Source organism: Rattus rattus, chromosome 12 (genome assembly GCF_011064425.1).
Source record: "Rattus rattus isolate New Zealand chromosome 12, Rrattus_CSIRO_v1, whole genome shotgun sequence".
Lineage (NCBI taxonomy): Eukaryota > Metazoa > Chordata > Mammalia > Rodentia > Muridae > Rattus > Rattus rattus.
In genome coordinates this window covers 75,516,030-75,537,726 of record NC_046165.1, presented here as the reverse complement: position 1 = coordinate 75,537,726, position 21,697 = coordinate 75,516,030, and the positions used below count along the sequence as shown (strand labels likewise).

The following is a 21,697-nucleotide window of genomic DNA, read 5'->3' as shown; positions in this document are numbered from 1 at the left end:
ATGTTTACCTTACAACTCAGTGTTCTTCAGCATCTGAGTCTTTTACCTCAGGTTTTTGTTTCCAGAAATTTCTGGCTGTCATCCGTGTATGCATGACTACTTAGGACTCTTGATAAAATCGGTAACTGATTTCAACTATTAAAGGGATTTTGAAATAAGCCTGGCCAATCTCCAACTGGTTTGTAAGTCAGGAAAAGATTTTGCTTATTTTGGGAGGAAGATTTTCATTTTCCTGACATGTGTCTGTCGTGGTTGACACTGCATGACCTGTGGTTGCTAGGTTGCTTGTGAATGTTGGGAAGGTGGAGCATCATCAGATCACATGGCCTGCTCTTCAGAGGAACTGGAACAGTCACAATTCATTGTTGTGGATTCCTAGCAGTTCGTCATCCGTCAGTGACTGGCTGTAGTTACCCGGTCACTCACATCCACTCTGGTAGGCAGGAACTGTGCCTACGCTAGTGAGAGTTTGGGTCTTAGGTGTCATGGGAATGGCCTGCTGAGGCTGTCAGTGCCCTTCATTTCAGAGCAGGCAGGCCATGTCATAGTCTGCCACTCCACGTTCTCTTTCCTTGTTTTCACTGACAGATCCATGTGTGACCAGGGAAGAAATGTCATGGGAAACAAGGTGGTACTTTAAAGTGAACCGGACTTGAGAGACAGAGGCAAGAGAATCATACAGATTCAGAACAAGCTTGAAAAGGAAGGGGTGAGGAGGAGTGCGAGTGTAAGCTTCTGGGAGATTCAGACTCTCAGCCTCCTCTATCGAGGGGTATCTCTTACCTCTTTTCTTTCTTTTTTGGTTGGTTGTTTCTGGGCTGAATATTGAACCCAGGGTCCTGCATGTTCGGCATGTTCTTTACCACTGCGCTAAATGCCCATGCTTCATTTTCCAGAAGGTATTTGTGGTTAAGACAGGAACTGTTGTAACTAAAGTGCATAAATTCCTGCAAGGCCCTTCAGCACGGGCTGTGTGAATTACCGTTGTTTGGCTCTGAGGAGACACCGTGACAAAGGCAACTTATAAAGAAGGCCATTTGACTGGGGCCTGTAGTTTCAGAGGGCGAATCCATGCCCTTCATGGTGGGGAACATGGCAGCAGACAGGCAGGCATGGCACTGGCACAGTTGCTGAGGACATACGTACATCCTTACCTGAGAGAGAAAGGTCTCCCGTGACACTCTTCCTCCAACGAGGCCACACCTCCTAAACCTTCCCAAACAGTTCTACAGCCAGGAAAAGAAGCATTCAGATCTGTGAGCCTTTGGGGGCATTGCCCCTTAAGTCGGTTGCTACGGCGGTCATGGTCTGGAGGCCTGGTTGCTGGGTTTTATTAAGCATCTGCACGGACTGAGTCTCTTCCTCGCTCCAGTCCTCCGTCACTGTCGTCTCTTGCAGGCAAGAGGTTTGTTGTCGTTCTTCTTACCCCTAGTTGATGTGATGAACTCTAGGTCAGACATGGCTAACTGCTGTTTTCAGACCTTGTAATTCCCAGTGATTCCCTCAGATGCGCTCCTCTTTTTTGGAAGGAAGGAAGGGGTGGCAAGGGAATTGGGCCAGGTTTCTTTATAGCTTATGTTTAAGACCAATGCCGTGGTATCTGGAAGGCCCTTCTCCAGGACTTCGTTCATATGAAAAATCACCTTGAATTGCATGTTCAACAGATTACAGTCAGTGAGACAGTAGATATTCTTGGTTACCTTAGGCCTTCCTCAGAAACTGACCTGCATTTGCCCTGGCATTGCCTACAACATACATTTGAAATACAGAATCTATAAATGATGAGAGACCTTTCAGAACATGGTCTAGAGAGAGTTACATGGGGTTTTTATTATTGCACTTTTGCTGCAGTGAGGATTGAGCTCGCGGCCTTGTGCGTGCCAGGGGAGCAGTCTACCACTGAGCCAGTACTGTAGGTTTTGAAAAGCTTCTTCAGGCCCTGGGCCTTGTGGAAGTGACAGCAAGTGTGTGGTTGAGCAGAGCCCTCAGCAAGCGCTTATCTTGGCCTGAGAGGTGAGGTGGGCAGCGGTGGTGGGAGGACCTGAGGCTGCTGCTGTTGCTTTTCACAGAGATTCCAAAAGACGGGTGCGGCGAGGACTGTGCCAGCATGGTTTTGTTTGTTGGTTGGTTTGTTCTGTTCACAGGCAGTAGATGCTTTTCTCTTCCTTTTTCTTCCCCTGAGGGTTCCTCTGTGTAGCCCTGGCTGTCCTGGAACTAAGGCAGGAAGATGAGGTTTGAGTCTAGCTCAGGTAACAGACTGAGCCCTTGTCTCTAAGCTCCAGTCTTGAAAGCTGTCAGGTGAGAGAGTTTGTCGTCTTTAATGCACAGTCATAGTTTTGTGAAAACTTCTGTGAAAGCTGGAGGGCTGCTGATGTGGCAGATGGTCACATAAAACGGGAACAAAGCAACGAAAAAGAAACCAGTGTGGGCTGAGTCATTAAAAATATCTCTGTGATTCACTGAAATAGTTTTCATGTGGGTCAGCTTGCTAATGCTGTAATCTTGTTTTATTCATCTTTGAGAAAAACCAAATACGAAGTAGACAGAGCAGGCTGGCAAGATGGCTCAGTAGTTTACGGCCTGCTGACCTGAGTTTGATCTCGTGGGGAAGGAGAATTGTCCTAACCTCCACACGCCCACCACGCACATGGTATTTTCTAAGTAAAATAAAGCAGACAAAAGGAAGTAACCAGGCATGGCCTTAGCGTTTCTCCACTGGTGAATTTTAGGGCATGAATGTTGGAAGTAAAAGAGTCTTGAGACATTTGCTTGTCGGAGCTGATGGGAACCTTTGCTTTCTCCTCAGTGACTGGTCAGAAAGGATTGCACTTGTCGGGAATACCTGGTTGTCCTCCCAGATTATCCCCAGATGTCTCAACGACAGACTTCCCAGTCATGGCAGGAGGAATGGCCACAGTAGGCACACAGATGTTCTCTTGAGGTTGCTTCCAGCATTTCATGCCTGAGACCTGACTGAGCCCAGCGGGAAGCAGCTTCCTGGTGAGCGGATGGTTTTGTCAGCAGGAAAAAGGGAGGGACCTAAGTGTTTTCACAAGGGCACAGGTCTGTTTAAGAGGTCTCCATTTTCTTTATCTAATGATCCCTTAGGTCTCACTCTAAATACAATGACCCTAAAGACTAGGGGTTCAGCATAAGACACACAGTGTGACCGTACACCAGCGAGGAATGTTGCGTAAGAAGTTGTAGGACAGCTTCTCAACACTGTCTTAGCACCTACACACCGCACACTGCCCTTTGCTCTCCCTGCTTCCATGTCTAACCCTAGTGGATCCTTATTTGCATGGGAACCTTTTAGATTTCCTGGTAGCTTTGGGTTTTGCCCAGTCTCAGCATCTGGGACACTTAGTTCCATGATGGATACTTGTGCTTTCTTTGGTCTTCTTTCTTACTCTTGTTTCCTGTAGACCAGACAGTTTAAAATTTTGGGAGGCTGGAGAGATGGCTCAGTGGTTAAGGGCACTGACTGCCCTTCCAGAGGTCCTGAGTTCAATTCCCAATAACCACACGGTGGCTCACAACCATCTGTAATGAGATCTGATGTCCTCTTATGGTGTGTCTGAAGACAGCTACAGTGTACTCATATAAATAAAAATTAATAAAAAAATATTAAAATTTTGTTACTTAAGAGTCAAAAATACCATCTTATGTTTATAGATATACTCTAAAATTGGCTATCTTGGTCCTATCTTATTCCTAATAAGAACAAAGCCCCAGAATGTTCCACACTTTCAGCAAAGTGGCTTGTTACCATGGTGACAGGGAATCTGCTTATTCTGAGTCAGGGTTCTCTGTTCTCTTGCTTTTGGGAGAATATTTAAAAAACCGATCCAAATACCTTCTTGTATACTTGACAGTGTGACCTGTTCAGGGTATATCTGAGTAGCCTTAGCTTACAAATATGGCAGCCCAGCTAAGGTATATTAGAAGGGAAGGACAGTCCCTTGAATTGGGATTCTGTCACCTTGTGAGGACTTCAAAACAGACCGTGGTGGGCTTCTTACAGGTACCTGAGGATCACCTGACAACCTCCTGTTCAGTATCATTACCCTCCCTGTAACTGGCCGAGGTTTAGGAGAATAGAGAATCACATCAGACAAACGTAAAAAATAATTTTACTTGGGCCGCATTGCCCGTGTTGGTGGGCCCCACAGTCTTTCATCCAAACATGGTGGTTGAGATTTTGAAGTGCATTTCTTAGAGCTTAGCACTGTTTCGTTCCAGTACAAGAGTAGATGAAGGGACAAGATGAAGTAACCGTGGCTTATAGAGCAGGGTGGCAGCAGTGGATAGTGGCGAACAGTGGCTGACTCTTGTTAAAGTTTGAGGGCAGACCTAGGGGGATGTGTGAGGGAGAGGGGAGTCAAGAACAAGGCAGGGCTTGGGTGATAACAGCTGGAAAACTAATGTTTCTGTTTACTAAAATGGGGAAGATTTCAGTGCGTGAGTGGAACGTGCGAAGGGATGAGGATTTTCACTGGGGACTGCTGAGTTCGAGATGCTGGTTTTACAGACATGCACATGGAGCGTTAAGACAGCTAGGGTAGTAAAGGGAGAGAGGTTTGGGTTGGTGATTTGGTGAGGCATAGGGTGCCATTGAGAACGTCAGTGGACTGAGGGAGAGTAGGCCCCGCCTGCTTGGCTGCCGTGGAACGTCCTGACAATGCAGAGTGTTCTTGAAAACACTGTGGCAGGGTGTCTGCTTGGCCCACATGCATAATAGGGCTGTGTGCTTCGTGCATCTTGTGTATTTCTGTGGGGTTGGATTCTGCCTCGCAAATGCTAGCTAGGATTGTAGGCTGCACCCCGTGCCCAGGTTATGTGCTCTGGAGACCAACCCAGAGCTTTGTGCATGTTAAGTAAGTACTCAGTCAACAAAGCTGCCTCCCAACCATACCCTGTTGTAGGTTTAAAAGCACTACAAACTAAGTCAGTGGGATAGCATTTATTTCAAAGGCTGACGGGCTGCGGGGACAAACCCCTCCCCCAGCTTATTTTTTGGGGACAGAATTTCTCCAGTCACTATTGGACTAGACTGGCCAGCTTTGGAGCTCTGGGGGTTATCTTTTCTTCTTTCTTTTTTTTCGGAGCTGGGGACCGAACCCAGGGCCTTGCGCTTGCTAGGCAAGCGCTCTACCACTGAGCTAAATCCCCAACCCCTCTGGGGGTTATCTTAACTCCCTCGCCCTGGAATTACCCTGCCTTTGCTGGCTTATGTGAGTGCTGAGATGTGAGCCCCGTGCTTCAAGCACTTTGCTGACTGACTGGTTCCCCAACCCCAATCAGGCATCTTTGGGAGAAACATAACTCACTAAATGAGCACCTAGAAAGCTTTAGGGCAGTCAAGAAAACTCTCTCCCCTTCACAGCAGTGTGGGCACCAGCATGTTAAGGTTACTCAGGTGCATCTCCTAGAGAGGGCAGTAAACCAGCTCGATGAAGGCTACTTAACTAGGCTGCTTGGTATGCACCCGTCACACTGGATTCCATTCCTCCCAGGCCCACCCTCCTCCCTGGTGCCCTCCCCATTCCAAAACCCCCACCGTGTCCAGCTGTATTGCCCACTCTCGGGGGAGGGGGGGTGTTTTATAACCAACTGTTTTTGTAAATATAAACACCAAAAGGGAAATTCACAATTATGTGATATTTCTTAAAATTTAGCATATCTAAGATTTTTGTCAGGCATGGTGATGCCTGGTTGTAATCCCAACACTGAGAAGCAGAGGTAGGAAGGTCATCCGTGGTTATCTAGTCACAAGAGCAGTTAGAGGCTGGCCTAGGATGTGGGAGATCCTGTCTCAAAACAAAAGATTCTTCTCTTGGCTTTCTTATATCTTATTTCTTATTTCTTCTGTTCTCAGTAGATCTGTATTAAGAAACATGTTGGTTTCGGTGACGTTTTCTTTATTGATTTCTTCCCACAGTAAATTAAAAGTACCTGTTTGTACCGCTTGCCTTTCATGGGTTTTGCTCCATAATTCCCGTGTTCCTGCCTCTCCTCCTGTCTCTCCTCCTGCCTTCTCCCAAACGAGCGCCTGTGGAGGACAGTATGTGTGGTCTCAGACTTCAGCTTTCCCATAACTGAGGCAGACGTTGATAGCGAAGAGCTGGGTGTGGTACGCGTTCGTAATCCCTGCGCTCTGAGCGGTAGCATAGAGCCATGATGTCACTTTTTCTATATAAATTTAGTTTCAGGGTAATAAACTCTGCAGTTCCTCTCTGCCTTTATTACTATGAGTAACTTTAAATTTTCAGATTTATAACGTGCTTTGGGGGAGTTCTTTCTCTATTATTTGATCCTCCCTAATAGTATTTGGAGGTCTCCATACCTGTTTTCCTAAAATTTGCTTCAAATCTGAGACTTTAAGAACTGATTTGACTGCATGCCAGGATCAGTCTAAGACCTAAGGTGTTCTTGTTGGTTTTATTTCTCTGGTAGCCTGAGGCGCTCTCTTATCCTCCTATTTCTGCTTGTCATTTAGCTGAGTGTCCATGTTGTCTTCATGAGTTCTGTGTTAACAGCACCACTTTGTTTTGTGATCTGGTTGACTCTGCAGTAGCTTTCTGAGGTCTTTGGCCTAAGTGTATCTGTCTGTCTGTCTGTCTGTCTCTCTGTCTCTCTGTGTGTGTGTGTGTGTGTGTGTGTGTGTTCTCACTGTGCTTCTCTGCTGCCCACAGTCTTATGTTCTGTGTACTTTTTAAATCCATGTCCCAGTTTAGAAGGCACTGGAAGACGATGGAGTCTGCTTACCGCTGTGCTAGCCTCTGAGTACGATTAGAACCTAGGCAAGTTGGAGCTGGAGAGATGGCTCAGTGGTTAAGAGCACTGACTGCTCTTCCAGGGGTCTGGAGTTCAAATCCCAGCAACCACATGGTGGCTCACAACCATCTGTAATGGGATCTGATGCCCTCTTCTGGTGTCTGGAGACAGCTGCAGTGTACTAATATATAATAAATAAATATTTTAAAAAAAAAGAGAAACAAAAAGTTCAAAAAAAGAAGAAGAAGAAGAGAAGAACCGGGCAGGTCTCAGGAGCCTGGGGGGCCAACACCATTGCTTTGGTAATAAGGAAGGAGGCTGGAACTGTGGTGTTTGCAAAGGACAAACCGTTTACTTACTGTCCAGATCAGAGGCTGTGGTTGTCCTATACTTGTTCTATGAAATAGGAGAAAGTCCCACAAAGTTAAGCGTTCTAACAGCCTAGTCTCTGCAGACTCTGCCAGATGCCTTCAGTTTTAACACAACAGTGTCACAGATGTGGAGGTGTGCCTTGGAGATTGTTGCCTTCCTTGTGTTTTTCTGAAGTCCCTGGTTTATATCTGTTCCTAGCTTTCCCTCCATTGTTCTCATCACCTTCTGCACTGATGACTACTGATCTAAAGTCATATGGTATAAACTAGAGTGCCTTTTGCTATATCCTCCCACATACACAGTTTTCTAGTTTTATGTTTTATGATCATATGTTTGCTTTTGGGGTTTTTTGTTTGTTTTTGTTTTTGTGGAGTTTGGTTTGAGTTTTCAAGACAAGCTTTCTTTGTGTAATAGCCCCAGCTTTGTAGACCAGGCTGGCCTCGAACCCAGAGATCCACCTGCCCCTGCCTCCCTGAGGCCTGTGTGTGGTTTTTATAACAAACTGGCTTGAAACTGAGGTTGATAGATGCAGTCTAAGTGCGGATCCCAGTTTCTTCTTAGGATTTTATTGTTTGGGGTGGTGCTATGGTGCACACTTGAGCACCCCACCCCCTCCCTTACTTCTTCTCTCCTCCCTCCCTCCCTCCCCCTCTCTTGGCCAGGTTAGGCTCAGACCCATGAACATTCCTCAGAAGGCTCAGGGCACATCATGTGCCTTCAGGTCTGGCTGGGGTTGGCAGGACCTGCTGCCGAGCCCTTCACTGGGTGTTGTTAGCTTCCATTTTTACCTTGAGGAATGAAGATTCTTCTAGTATATCGAGACTTAGGTATCTTTAGGTGTTAAAATATTTTCCTAGTGATTAGTGTGTTCAGTATTTTTCTTAACTGTACAGTCTGTTCAAAGCAAAATGATGTTGCTTTCACTGTAAGAACTGACTTTCTTTTTTTTTCTCTTCCTTTCTCTTCTTCTTCTCTGTCCCTCTCCTCCCTCTCTCCCTCCCCTTTCTTCTCTCCTTTTTCTTTCTTTGGCTCTCCCTTGGCAGCATCTCATGCGGCCCAGGCTGGCTTGAATTTGCTCTTAGTTGAAGAGGACCTTAGACTCGCGAGCCTTTTCCTGAATGCTGAGATTACAGGCACATGGCACTCGGAGTGCCTGGCAGAAAGCCCTGGCTTTTTAGGGGTCTGCTTGAATGTAAGCTAGGCTAGCCCTTCATTTCCTCACAGCACCTCAGGCAGTGAAGGTTGGCTTCAGTTTTGCTTTCCAGCAATTTTTATTTGTTAATCAGTGTAAGGTTTTTTTTTTTTTTTTTTCAGATTATCTGATAATAAGCTGTCAAAAACTGAGAGATAAGTACTGTTTGGTATTTGGTAGGACTGAGTATTAGTTCCTGAAGCAAACCCATAATGCTGAATGTTTTTACAGTAGGGGTTTAGTATATCTAGTTATTTACATTTTTAAAAAAAGTTTACGAAACATGTTGCATCTTGTTTCAGTGTATCAGGAATGTTGATTTATGATGTAATGGCTGTCTGTCTATGGCTGTCTGTTCATTGGGAGGGTCTTGAGTTTCTGTTGCTGTGATAAAAAACACAGACCAGAAGCGACTTGGGGAGGAAAGGGGTTATTTGACTTACATTTCCAAATCATAGCCTATCACTAAGGGGGACATCAGAGTAAGAAACCATGGAGGAATACTGCTTACAATCTTTGGACCACCAGTCCAAAGGTGGGACCACCCATGATGGGCTGCCTGCTGGCCCATTAATCAAGAAAAGGCCCCACAGATAAGCCCTGGGGGCCAGTTGTGTTTGGGGCAGTTCCTCATCGAGGCTCCCTCTCACCCTCCTCACCCTCCGGTCTACAGCTTGTGTCAAGATGACAGAATGAACCAGCACAGCGGTTTTGAGCTGGTATCGTTCTCTGAATGCTCACCTCCTTTTTTGCATAATGGCTGCAGGTTATGAATACAGATGTTGAGAAGCTGACAGAGAACCTCTAACAGTGGCACCCACGTAGAAGTGATTCAGCCCCAGAAAACTTAGTTTAGGGAAGGTGGATGGGGTTGTATCTGTGTTGCTTCCTTACTTTTTCCAGTGGCCTGTGATTGGCCACCAAGCAGTGCAAAGCAGTAGCATCCTGTTTTGAGTGAGAAGGGAAAGGTCGGAACCACGCATCACAGATGCCAGCAGTTTGTGAAGTTTGTGAGCTGCGATTATGGTTGCTATTTTCTGTAAGATTGGCAATACGGAAGGAGCAGTAGTCACCTCTCAGCGCATTTCTGTTACTTTTGTCTCTGGCTTTTCTTCCTGTGTCTGTGCTATCCATGGCAAAATCCTTGAAAGAAGCAACTTAGCTTGCGAGCCCACATCTCCTAGGGCCTGGAAAGAGACTCAGAAGAGCCCTGGGCTGTTCCTGGGCACCCTGTCTCCATGTCCCTACATTTATTTTTTAAGATTTATTTTTATGGGGTTGGGGATTTAGCTCAGTGGTAGAGCACTTGCCTAGCAAGCACAAGGCCCTGGGTTCGGTCCCCAGCTCCGAAAAAAAAAGTAAGAAAAAAAAGATTTATTTTTATTATTTCATGTGTACGAGTGTTCTGGCTGCAGGTACATCCATTTACCACATGTGAGCCTGGTACCCAAGAGGTCGTGAGCCTCCATGTGGGTGCTGGGAATTGAACCCAGGTCTTTCGAAACAACAAGTGCTCTTCACCATTGAGCCAACTTTCCAGCCCCATGTCCCTACATTTTGACGTTAATTCCCATGACCAAAAGGTTCCATAACATCCCAAGACAAAGCCACCAACTGGAACCAGGCGTTCAACAGAGGATCCTGTGGGGACTTTTCTCACGCAGCCGTGACAGTGAGCTCTGCTGTCTGTAGAACAGGGGGCAGTGAAGGTGACCTTTGCTGTCTCAGCCACTCTCCCGGGTCATTGTACTAGTGATAGATACCGAAGGGCTCGGATGTGATCTCGACATGCTCTCTAGCGGTCTGAGTCAGGTAAGCTGGGGTTTTCTGTTGAAGTTAATTATATGTTTTAAAACAAGTATAAGATTCCTGGGGTTGGGGATTTAGCCCAGGGGTAGAGCGCTTGCCTAGGAAGCGCAAGGCCCTGGGTTCGATCCCCAGCTCCAAAAAAAAAAAAAAAAAAAAAGATTCCTATACAGAAATAATTATACTTTTTAATTATACTTTATAATGTAAGCCTCAAAGTCTTTTATGTTTCTTGGTATTTTCTTCCTTCTAGTCTTGGTGTTTAGTAGTCTGTTTATTAGAGTTTATCAGTGCTGATAATAGTCTGGTGTTTTTTATTTTTAAAAGAAATCTATGTAGACACGTCTCTAGACACCTCTGTTTGGCATAGTGAAGAAATGTTTCTAGTTAAAATTTGGTGTCTTTATACTTTAAAAAACAGGATTTGTGGCTTTTGAAAGTGAGAGGGAGGTTGCTGAATGCCTACCTATCTAGAGTGTTCTGTCCCAGAAGCTATTAGCAATGTGAAAGTTGGGGTTTTTGTTTGGTTTAGTTTGGTTTTTTGAGACAAGGTTTCTCTGTGTAATAGACCTGGCTGTCCTGGACTGGCTTTGTAGACCAAACTGGCCTTGAACTCAGAGATCTGTCTGCCTCTGAGTGCTGGGATTAAAGGTATGTGTCACCATGCCTGGCCTCAAAGACAGTATTAAAAACTAATTAATTTGACAGTATTAAAAACTAATATGACTTTATTGTAAAAGTGACTGTTTTCATAAAGCTAGCGTCCGAATTTTCTTTACAATCTGACATTGCATAGGAATATTTGCAGTAACTAGAATGCTGGGAAAAGCTGCTACTTAATGTACATGTCTGCTCTGCAAGCATGTAACTGAGGTTGGGAGACTGCGGCCACACAGCATCCTCTGTTTCTTTGCTTGTCCACCTCACACCTGCGAGGGGGAACTAACTGCACAAGGTGAGGAAACAATAGAAGGAGTTGCTTAACTTTCTCAACTTCATAGGCTGCTCAAGTACTGATTAATTAGATCCTTATGATGCTCCACTTAAGAGATTTCTGTTTATTGGCTGGCTGAAGTCCTTACACTTGGCATTGATTTTACATGTTTCCTGTGTTTAAGCCATTGTGGTGCATACTCTGAAGAATACAGAAAAGAATTAGGATTATCCTGCTATCATATAGGGTAACTGCCCCCAGGAAAAGCACAGTTTTAGCAGTTTAAAAGAGACAGATAGATGGTGGTGGGTCAGTAATTGTGATGGGTTGAGGACAGGACAGTGAATGAGACCTGGGCAGGGAAGGGTGGGAATAGCAGTAGCCATCACTTGTCAGTTACAGGCCCTTTGCAGAATACTCAAGCACATACATAATGACTCTGAGAAGCTAGGCATGCTGTCCTACGCCATTAATCCTGTGCTTAGGAAGGACAGGCAAGTGACTTCAAGACCAGCCTGGTCTACATAGCAAGCTCCAGGCCATCTAGGTTACAGAGTTAAGACTCTTAACTTAAAATAATTAAAACAAACAAACAAAAAAAAAGCCAAAAGCTCTGACAAGATTTTGGATAAACATTAGGGCTTCTAATTAGGGGTAACCTGCTGTAGCTCCTCCCATATTTCACATTAGTGATGGCCTGTTCCTGACCCTTTGGGTTTTCTGTGATATCTTTATCACTCAAACTAAAAGCACTTATCCAATGGCCTAGAAGACACAAATCTTGCTTTAGTCTCCCAAGTACTGTGATTACAAGAGATAAGGCACCATGTTTGGCTTACTAAATTGCCTGGCTAGGCATTGAACTTGAACACTTCTGTGCTAACTGCATCATTCTGTCTTCCCACTAGCTGGGGTCTTAGTTACTCGTTCACTTGCTGTAAGGAGACACTGTAATCAAGGCTGCTTAGAAAAGGAAATTTAAATGGGGTTAAATACTTGTCGTTTCAGAGGGTTAGTCCATGATCGTCATGTTGGGGGGATGGTGGCAGGCAGACAGGCAGGCATGGTGTAGAACTGGAGAAGTAGCCAAGAGCTCCCATCTGATCCACGAGTAGAAGGCAGACAAGACTGGGCCTAGCATGGGCTCTTGAAATCTCAAAGCTCACCCCAAGTGACACACCTCCCCCAATAAGGCCATGCCTGCTAATCCTTCCCATACATTTCTCCTAACTGGGGACCAGGCATTCAAGCACATGAGCCTATGGTGGCCATTCCCACTCAAACCACCACACTGGAATTGCAAGTCTGCACCACCAGACCCAGATAAGAACTATTTTCTATTAAAATGAACTTTCAGTAACTTTGATCTGTGATTTCTCTCTCTCTTCAGGGAGTGTAGAAGTAGATTAAAGGAAAGCCATCAAATGCGTTGTGCTTACCAACAGGAGGGGCCTCTGTGAGGGTGCTTATTGCATAATTCATTTGACATTTGTTGACTGTGACTTAATTTTATTATTTAAAATTTATTTGCATGTGTGTGTATGTCTGTGCACCCCAATCACACCCACTGGAGGAGTCTAGAAGAAGGTGTCAGATTCCAGACAGTTATGGACAGTAGCAAGCCATCATATGGTGCTGGCACTCAAACCTGGGTCCTTTGAAAGAGCAGCCAGTGCTCTTAAATGCTAAGCCATCTTTCTAGCCCCCAAGAGCCATAAAATTTAATTTGATAAGTTTCACATTTGTGAAATGAGAATATTGATTGTATCTAGCCAAGTAGTCAGTGGTCAGTAAATACTAGTGACTACATTGCTATGATATTTACATAAAAATGTCTTTTCTCTGTCCCCACTTAAGGAAATGCGGGCAGTTTTGATTCTTGTTATCAAAGGATATACAAGATAGTTTAAAATAGCGGATTTTTGGGTTTATTTAAATCCTTACATATACCTTTCGTTAAAGTTGGTGAAACTAGGCTAGAGTCAGATACTTCCACAGGCTTTAGTTATGTTACGCAGACCGAGGGATTGAAAGTCATACCTGTGTAGGGCCAGCAAGAGTGCTCATAGAGTGCTTGCTCCCAAGCTTAGTGACTGCACAGATCCCACATGGGAGCAGGGGAGAATGGACTCCTGCAAGTTGTCCTCTGACCCCCCCACCCCCACATGTGCGCGGCATGCATGCCCCTCCCCCATGCATACATACACTTACTTTAAAAAGGAAAACCATACATATTTAAGAAGTGGTTGACTGAACCAGCTTTGTTGGTTCATGCTTGTAATTAAAGCACTTGAGAGACTCAAGTTCAAGGACAGCCTAGACTACAGCGGGGAGACCTCTTCTCCAAACAGCACATCTTGAGCTTTCTTAGAAAGGAAGGAAGGAAGGAGAAGGAAGGAAGGGAGGGAGGGAGGGAGGGAGGGAGGGAGGGAGAGAGAGAGAGAGAAGAAAAGAAAGAGAAAAGAAAGAGAAATTAAGAAATTGGTTGCCATTTGCCATTGTTACCTTCAGTCCAGTTCTTTTTATTACTTGATTTCCTAGTGTGCCTCCTTCTCTTTCTTTTTAAATTGCTTCCTGATTTGTTTCCTGTTCAGTTTTCAGTAATGGGTGTGGAGTGGAGTAAGAACTTTTGCCCCTTGTCTGAACCGGGAAGGAGTGAGGCGGCCGAGAGTGGACTCACCCCAAACCTCCCTCTCTCCCAGTCAGTCAGACTATAGCTGCAGACTGTGTACATATCGAGCACTTCAGCGCTTGTCTGTCCGTGTTTTCCAGATGCTTCTGCCTGTTTGTTTGCACAGAGACAGAATAGTACGGGAGTGTCAGCCATTTATTACCCACATGGCTCAGGATTGGCTCAGTCTCCTGATCCCCTGTTTGTACCTTCCAACCCCCAGGATTGCATGTTCACTGCGTCCCTTATGGCATAGATCCCTCCCAACCTTTTCTGTTTGAAGTTGGAAGATGAAAAAAACAAAGATTTAATTCCCATTCTGCCATAGTTCCTGGAAATTAGTGGCTGGTTCTCCAGGACTGACCAGATTAGAACTGGTAGGTTTAATTTTTGAAAGTGTTCTTTTCTTTCTCATCAGGAGTCCCTCTAGGGTCTGATTGTGTTCCTGTTTGTAATACTAGTAGTGCTGTACTAGAGTCCTTAACTTAGTAAAAGCTGCAAAACAGAGATAACTGAGTGTCATTCCAGCTGACTGAACCACAGCCTATGAGGAAAGACGTTTTCATCTGAAGAATCTGCGGTCTTCAACTGTATTCTCGTTGGAGTTAATATCCTTTATGACACTGGTTAGCAGTGACAGGATTTGGTGTTGAGATTTTCAGTATAATATATACTGAGTGGTTGTTAACAGTTAAACTGCAAAGTCCCTGTAGTTCATCCAGTTAGGGTGCCGTCTTCGACTACATAGTCACCTCTCAGCTTGATAGGGTTTAGTTTGTGTTCAGATTAACATGTATTTCTTTACCTGGATACTACATTTCGCTGCTTTAAGGCCTTATCTTCTTGCTTTTTCTTGTTTTCTTTTTCTATGGTGTTGGGGTTTCTTTTTCTGTGGGGGCTGAACCCTGGGCCTTAAAATACATGCTGGTCAAGTGCTCTGTCATAATCAGTTTGAACAGTAAAGTCTAAGATATGTCTAGACTGAAATGTTAGTATAGGCAGCTTATTGAAGACACTGAGTTTGTTGTTGTTGTTGGTCTCTTGCTTTTAGTCCGTGCGTTGTGCCCTGGCTGGCCTCAGACTCCTGCCAATCTCCCCTGGCTTGTTCTCTCGTGCTAGGATCTACAAGCGTGTGCACCCTTCCCCCGTTTGAGAAAGGAGGCCCGGAGGATAAGATACTATTTATTCAGGCTTTCTAGTTATAGTAAGGTTTCCCTTCATAACTGCCCATTTTCCATTTGAATTTCCTAAAGCCTCTAGGGCTCCTTTGGTAACGTCTAGGGCCTTGCCACAGTCCTGTTAATGTTTATACCATGATGATACCTTTGTAGCGTTTGAAAGAATAGTCCTGACTCCTGCTCACCTCTTAAGGGTGTTATTCCAAGCAGATAGCCGGGGAAGTAGAGGTTGTCCAGCTCAGTGAGAATCTAATGAGACGGAGGGGAGGTTTTCCTGAGAGGTGTAAGAGCAGCCCGCTGTCTGACACCATCGCCCTCCAGTTCCCGCTGCTCTTCTTTGGAGCTCGTTTAACCTCAGAGCCACCTGAGGCCTACATGATGAGACTGTTGGTGAGGACACAGAGGACATTAAGCTGAGACAAAATCTAAGGTGTTTTTTTTTTTAAACATTCTAAAGAGTGATGCATGTGTGTATGGTGTATATGTGTGTGTGTGTCTGTGTGTCTGTGGGGTGTATGTGTGTGTGTGGTATGTGTGTGTGTGTGTGTGTGTGTGTGTGTGTGTGTGTGTGTGTGTGTGTGTGGTATGTGTGTGTATGTGTGTGTGTGGTATGTGTGTGTGTGGTATGTGTGTGTGTGTGTGTGTGTATGTGGGTGTGTGGGTGTGTGGTATGTGTGTGTGGTGTATGTGTGTGTGTGTATTTTACCTGCCTGTTTGTTCACCACAGGTGGCATGGGAGCCTCTGGACCTGGAGCTACAAGATGTTTGTGAGCCACCATATGGAGTCTGGGATTCTAACCTGGGTCTTCTGGAACAGCAGCCAGTGTTCTTAAACATCGGGCTCTCTCTCTCTCCAGCCCCGAATATTAGTGTGTGCACGCATGTGTGTGTACATGTGCACGCATGTGTGTGTACATGTGAAGTGATCCTTTTTAGTTCTGTGCTTCATTGTGCTAGTCTAATGCTTTGATACAAAGCCAGAGTGAGCTGGTTGAGCCACTTTGGACAGTGCAGATGGACATCACATTTGTACCCCTTTCTGTACTAAGGCCATCTCATAGAAAATACATTCACTCAAATTAAACAGTGTAAGAGCAAGGCTTTGGGGCAGTAGCTTTTAAACTTGTCAGACTCAGCTCCTGAACACATCTAGAACTCCTTCTAAAGGAATTCAAGCAGGAATACAAGCCAGGTCCTAGGATTTCACAGCAGAGTGTCTCTGTTGGCTGTGAGTTTGGTATGCTGAATTATAACCTGTCAGTGACTCCATCCTGGCCTCCACAGCCAGCTTTGCTGTGTGTGTGTGCACACCCACGTGAGCATTACTTGTTTATGTATGTATGCATATGTGTAGAGGCCTGAGAACAGCTATGATAGGTGTTGTTCCATCTACCTTGTCTTTGAAGACAGGCTCTCTGAGTGGCCTAGAACTTGCCAAGTAGGCGAGGCTGATTCGTAGTGAGCCCCATAGTCCGCCGTTTCTACACCCCCAGTGCTGAACTGTGGGTGCATGTTGCTGTGCCCAGCTTTTTATATGGGCCCTGGCCCTCAGCCTTTGGCTGTAAGACCAGCACACTTTACCAACAGAGCCATCTCTCCAACCCTAGATTAGATTTTTTGAAGACTAACCCTCTTACCCCGTAGTCATGCTAGTATTTAGAATTCATTACTGAATCGATGATTGTGCTTTGGAGAAGTAACTAAATGTTGTTACTTGTCTGTAATTTTCAAGGCGGTCTCAGTTACAAGCATTTAAAAAATTCTTAATCTTGAGTGTGTGTTTGTGTGTACATATAAGAACACACATGCTATATATAGCACAACATGCTGTCAGGGAACAACGGACTCTCTCCTTCCACAGTGGGTCCTGGGCTCAAACTCAAGTTATCACACTCGCTCAGTTTTTAAGAGGCTTTTTGTTTGTGTGTGTTTGTTTGTTTGTTTGAGAGAGGGTCCCATGTAGTCCAGGCTGGCCTCAGACTTGCCGTGCATCTGCGGGCCATCCTGAATGTCTGACTGCCTTCCCCTCCCAGCTGCACCGCCTCGTCCCAGCTCTGCAGTACCAGGGATCAAGCCCAGGGCCTCCGCACACTTAACGCGCTATGCCAAGTGAGTCACAGCCCAAACAAGGGTCTGTAAGCAGCACCCGTGACGTAGGTCTGGACCCTGGTGACCTGTGGAGGGGTGGTTTGTGGCTCTCGTGAAACAGGGACAGGCCTGGGACATATGCTCCATTTCCTCAAGAGCAGTCTGCTTTCTTTGATCGGCATTTCAAAGGTCAGATGATCATAGTACTTGATAGAAAAGACTTTAATTAACATGAATGATAGCATGTTCTCCTTTCCATATGTGTTTTCCAGTGAGTTAGGCACCTGTCCACGCTATCCCAGCAGGGAGCTCCTGAGTCCTCTTGGGCTATACAGTCTCTGGTTAGCTTTCCTGCCTGCTTTCCCCCGCCATCCCGCCCGTTCTCTCCTCTCTGGCTTGTCTCTTCCCATCACTGTAGACCAGGCTGGCCTCCCTCAGGGATCCCTCTGCACCTCCCCATGCCATGACTGAAGGTGAGCGCCACAGGTGCACCATTTGTTGTGTGATTTCAAGGCACATTAAACCTGGCAAGTTTAAATATCTACTTTAATATAGGAGTTGTGCTCCCACCATTGTCTGTTGCCCATTGTCCGGTTCCTCAGAATTTGACTAAATTTAAAAAGAGGGCCTTTGCAGAGGAGTAATGACTTAAAATGAGGCTGTGTGGTAATCTAGAGAAGTCCCATTGTCCCATGGAGTCACCGTAAATTACTTAGTTTGGGCATTTAGTTTGTTTCGTCTTGTGGTATAAAATGTATACAGCAACCTTGAGACAGTTCTAAGGAGGAAGCTGGGAACACCAGACTCTCTAGAGCTGCATGTTTCAAAAGGCCATTCTCCCTGATTCCTTGTTTGGTTGGCTTTTGGTTTTGTTTTTAAAAAGATAACTAATTATTTTCTCACTATGCATTATTAAACCATTACCCATCCCAGGACAAGTTCAGCCTAAAGGCTTTGGTGACTGTTCCTTTAAAGCCCTGTGAGAATGGATAACCCAGGCTACAGCCGACGTCCCCACGACACCCTCCCCTGCTCTTGTGTCTGTGTTCCTGCCCTCCTGGTCCTGGCACCTTTTCCACTTAGCAGTGGTGGAGTGGGTGTCTTGTGCTTTCTTTGAGACTCGCTGATGCGATGATGTCAGCCCATCACTCTTCCGGTTGCGCAGAAGAGGAACTGACATCGTGGGAGGCAGGGCTGCCTTGGTGAGCCCTCGGCGTCCTGCGTGGTTTTGTTTGCACTGCACATGAGCCCAGATGCTTCTGTTGTTACTTTGGTGTTTGTTTATGGATGCCTGACGTGGTGTCCAGGCTGGCGCTGGGCTCCAGAGCTAACATAATCTTACCTCATCCTCCTGAGAGGCTGAGACCTCAGGTGAGTGCTAGCATGCCCAGCAGCACCTGTGGTAGCACTGTTAATTTTTGTTTTGTTACTTTATAGTCCAGGCTAGCCTTGATCCTCTTGCTTAGCCTCCTAAACGTGTGATTTACAGGTTTGAGCCACCATACCAAGTTGCCTTCTTTTTTTTTTAAGAGGGGACATAATGTAAAAATCTCTATATCTCTCTCTCTCTCTCTCTCTCTCTCTCTCTGTGTGTGTGTGTGTGTGTGTGTGTGTGTGTGTGTGTGTGTGTGAATGTTTGCTTGTTTGAGTGTGCTCCACATTTGTGCCTGGTGTCCTTAGAGGCTTGAAGCGGGTGTTGGTGGATCCAATGGGATTGCAGTTACAGAACCCAACTCTCATCTTTTGTAAGGGCTCCAAGCACTCTTACCTACTGAGCCATCTTTCCAGTCCTCAACTTGCAGCTTTATTCCCAATGTAATCTTAATTTATCATGACCTAGAAGTCATGATGAATGCCATGCTCCGAGAAGTCCGTGTAGTAAATATCTGTCTTGTTACTGTGATAAGACAACCTGACGAGAGCGTCGTAAGGAAGGGTGGAAGGGTGTGGTTTGCTCTGATCCTCAGTTGCGGAGGCTCCAGTTGACGGTGCCCAAGGATGGGGGAGCAGAAGACGCCTCTTAGTACCGTACAGCCAAGAGCTGAGGCAGAGCAGTGACTACGGAACTGTCTGTCTTTGTCCTTCTCACGCAGTTGAGACCTCACATCAGAGTCGCTCTCCCACCTCAGTTAACGTTGTTTAGAAGTTCCTTGCAGACTGATTCTAAATCCCATCAAGTTGACACTCAGAATTAATGCAAATCACTTGCCTCCTCTAACTGAAACACACACACACACACACACACACACACACACACACACACACACACACACACGTATGTTGCTGAGATTGCTAGCCATTTGTGTGATGCTCTGGTGAAGAAGATGAAGTCCGTATTTGTATTTTCTGGGAGCTTTTATTGAACATTTGAGACAGGGTCCTCAGAAACTCTGACTTTTTTCCTATTCTCATCATGTATTTCCCTTGAATTCCTTACGGATCAGGTTTATCCCTCTTTGTAGTTACTAGCGACAGTAAACGCCTGCAGCCCTAGCATGTGAGGCTGAGACAGGCACAGGGGCTGACAGGACAGCTCGTCAGTCACTGTCACCTCGCATGGCAAGGCTCTGGATCTGCGTCCCAGCACCACACACATGAGAAATTACTTTGGCTTTTTCACAGTTTGGTGTTCATACACAATTTTCAGTGGGGTTGGGGTTATGGCGTGTGTGAGGTAGGTCTCATATCATAGCCCAGGCTGGCGTGGAATGTGACACAGCCAGGCTGACTCCGAGCTCATCCATCCTGCCTCACCCTTCCTGAAAGCCAGGATCACACGCGTGACCTGCCACGCTCCACCCATCTTCTAACATAAATTTAATCCTTGCGACTTTGTGATTGCACACTATCTTTAGATGACAGTTCTCCTACTTTTTATGTGTTTACTTTTATGTATGTGTATTAGTGTTTGCCTACATGTATGTATGTGTGTGTGTATGTGTGTATGTGTGTATGTATGTATGTATGTGTGTATGTATGTATGTGAGTACCGTATGCATACCTGCTGCCCTCACAGGTTTGTTGGCATTGGATGCCCTGGAATTGCTGATAGATATGGTTGTGAGCCGTGGCTGTGGTGTGGGAAGCAAACCCTGTGCAAATCCTGACCTCTCTCCTGCGTCCTCCCAGGTTTCTAGAGCTGGACTTACATAGAGTGTCTGACCAAAATATGTGGAGCTTTTGAAAACTAGATTTTGGCCATTGCTGTGTGAGGTTGTCTGGGTTTGAGGTGCCTAACGGATAATCTCACATTCTGGAAACGGAGTGTGAAGGTGTCCCTCCCGGCTGAGCTTCCGAAAGCTGCTCTGATGGTGCTGCCCGCCCACTTTCTACACTGCGGCTCCTCACGGGGGCAGCATCATGGGGGCCTTTCCCATCTCCTAACCACAGCCGCAGTCCACCTGTTAATTGATTATTGGACATTTATTCTCCAGCCTGTGAGGGAGGGACTATGTGCTGTTTTAGAATTTGTCAGTGACTCGTCCTGTTTGTTTTGGCTTTTTGAGATGAAAACTGTGTGTGTGTGTGTGTGTGTGTGTGTGTGTGTGTGTGTGTGTGTGTGTGTGTGTGTGAGAGAGAGAGAGAGAGAGAGAGAGAGAGAGAGAGAGAGAGAGAGGGAGAGGAGAGGGAGAGAGAAATTCTTCATCCTTCTACCTCAGCTTACCGACGGCTGCATGGATAAGCATGCACTAGCATATTACATTTACACATTTTCTCTATTATAAAGGTTATATACATGTTTGACTTGAAGACTCTTGGGACACTTGTGTTCAGACAGCCTGTGTCTCACTGAAATGCTTCGGTGTCACTGTCTTCGTCTTCCTTTGCTCTGGGCTCCCTGACCTCCTATCTACTGTTTGCAGGCACGGGAGCTGCACGTTTCTGAGAACTTGAGCTCACTGCCGCCTCCTCCCCTTGTGCGGATCTGACCAGCCACCTCGCTGCCATCCACCGAGAGGAACCGTTCTTCATGCAGTTGTTGAAGCCATAAACTCGAGGATCCTTGATGCTTCTCCACCTTCTAACTGTAATGAAATTAGAATCTCGCCTGTTTGCAAACCATCTCTCTCTATTAGTCTCTTAGCTCTTATTCTTCTCTCTTACTTGCATTTCCTCAAAACATCTACTTTGTATGTCTTCCTTCGGGGTTTAGCTTAGAAAGTAAAGCCTCTCACACCTGCTTCACCTCAGCTCAGTGCCAGGAGACTCACCTCTGAGATGCCCACTCCTCCTCTCTCCTTACAGCACCTGTACCACCCTATGGAACCTGTCAAGGCCTGTTGTAACGTTTGGTTCTGCGTATCTTCGTAGCAGTCACTGTGTCTGTCTTACAGTCCAGACAGATTACTCATGCTAGGTAGTTAGAAGGAGATAAGGTCTGTGTTTGAACCTCATTGCTTTACCACTGACCTGTGATGTGATTGGCTGCCATCGTTCTGGCCCCATGCTAATCGTTCTATGAAGGAGCTTCCAGAGTGAGAAGTGTGGCAGGACAGAGCAGGAGTGAGGCTGACAGACTGTGGCCATCCAGTACAGCAGGGACAAGATGGACGCTCGCTAGCAGCTGTGCCAGCATGCAGAGGAGGCATGTTTTAGTGACGAGGTAGGGACCAGGGAGGAGGAATCTAAGTGACTTAGTTTCTGTTTGTTCGTGTGGGTACCTGAGGCTGTTTACTGTT

At 45.8% G+C, this 21,697-nt stretch overlaps 1 protein-coding gene across 6 annotated transcripts in view; it reads left to right on the top strand.

Annotated features, from left to right (window-relative positions):
* Positions 1 to 21,697, top strand: part of Fbxo34 (F-box protein 34) — a 66,932-nt gene that overhangs the window by 38,821 nt on the left and 6,414 nt on the right. For 3 of the 6 annotated variants that reach the window (XR_004389597.1, XM_032917233.1, XM_032917235.1), the window contains one exon: positions 20,882 to 21,045. The exons of 1 other annotated variant lie outside the window; for it this stretch is intronic. The gene's annotated coding sequence lies outside the window, so the exon portion shown is untranslated. Of the gene's footprint in view, positions 1 to 2,655; positions 3,001 to 20,881; positions 21,046 to 21,697 lie in introns of those variants that run through there. 2 more of the 6 variants (XM_032917234.1, XM_032917236.1) reach the window with 2 other exon arrangements.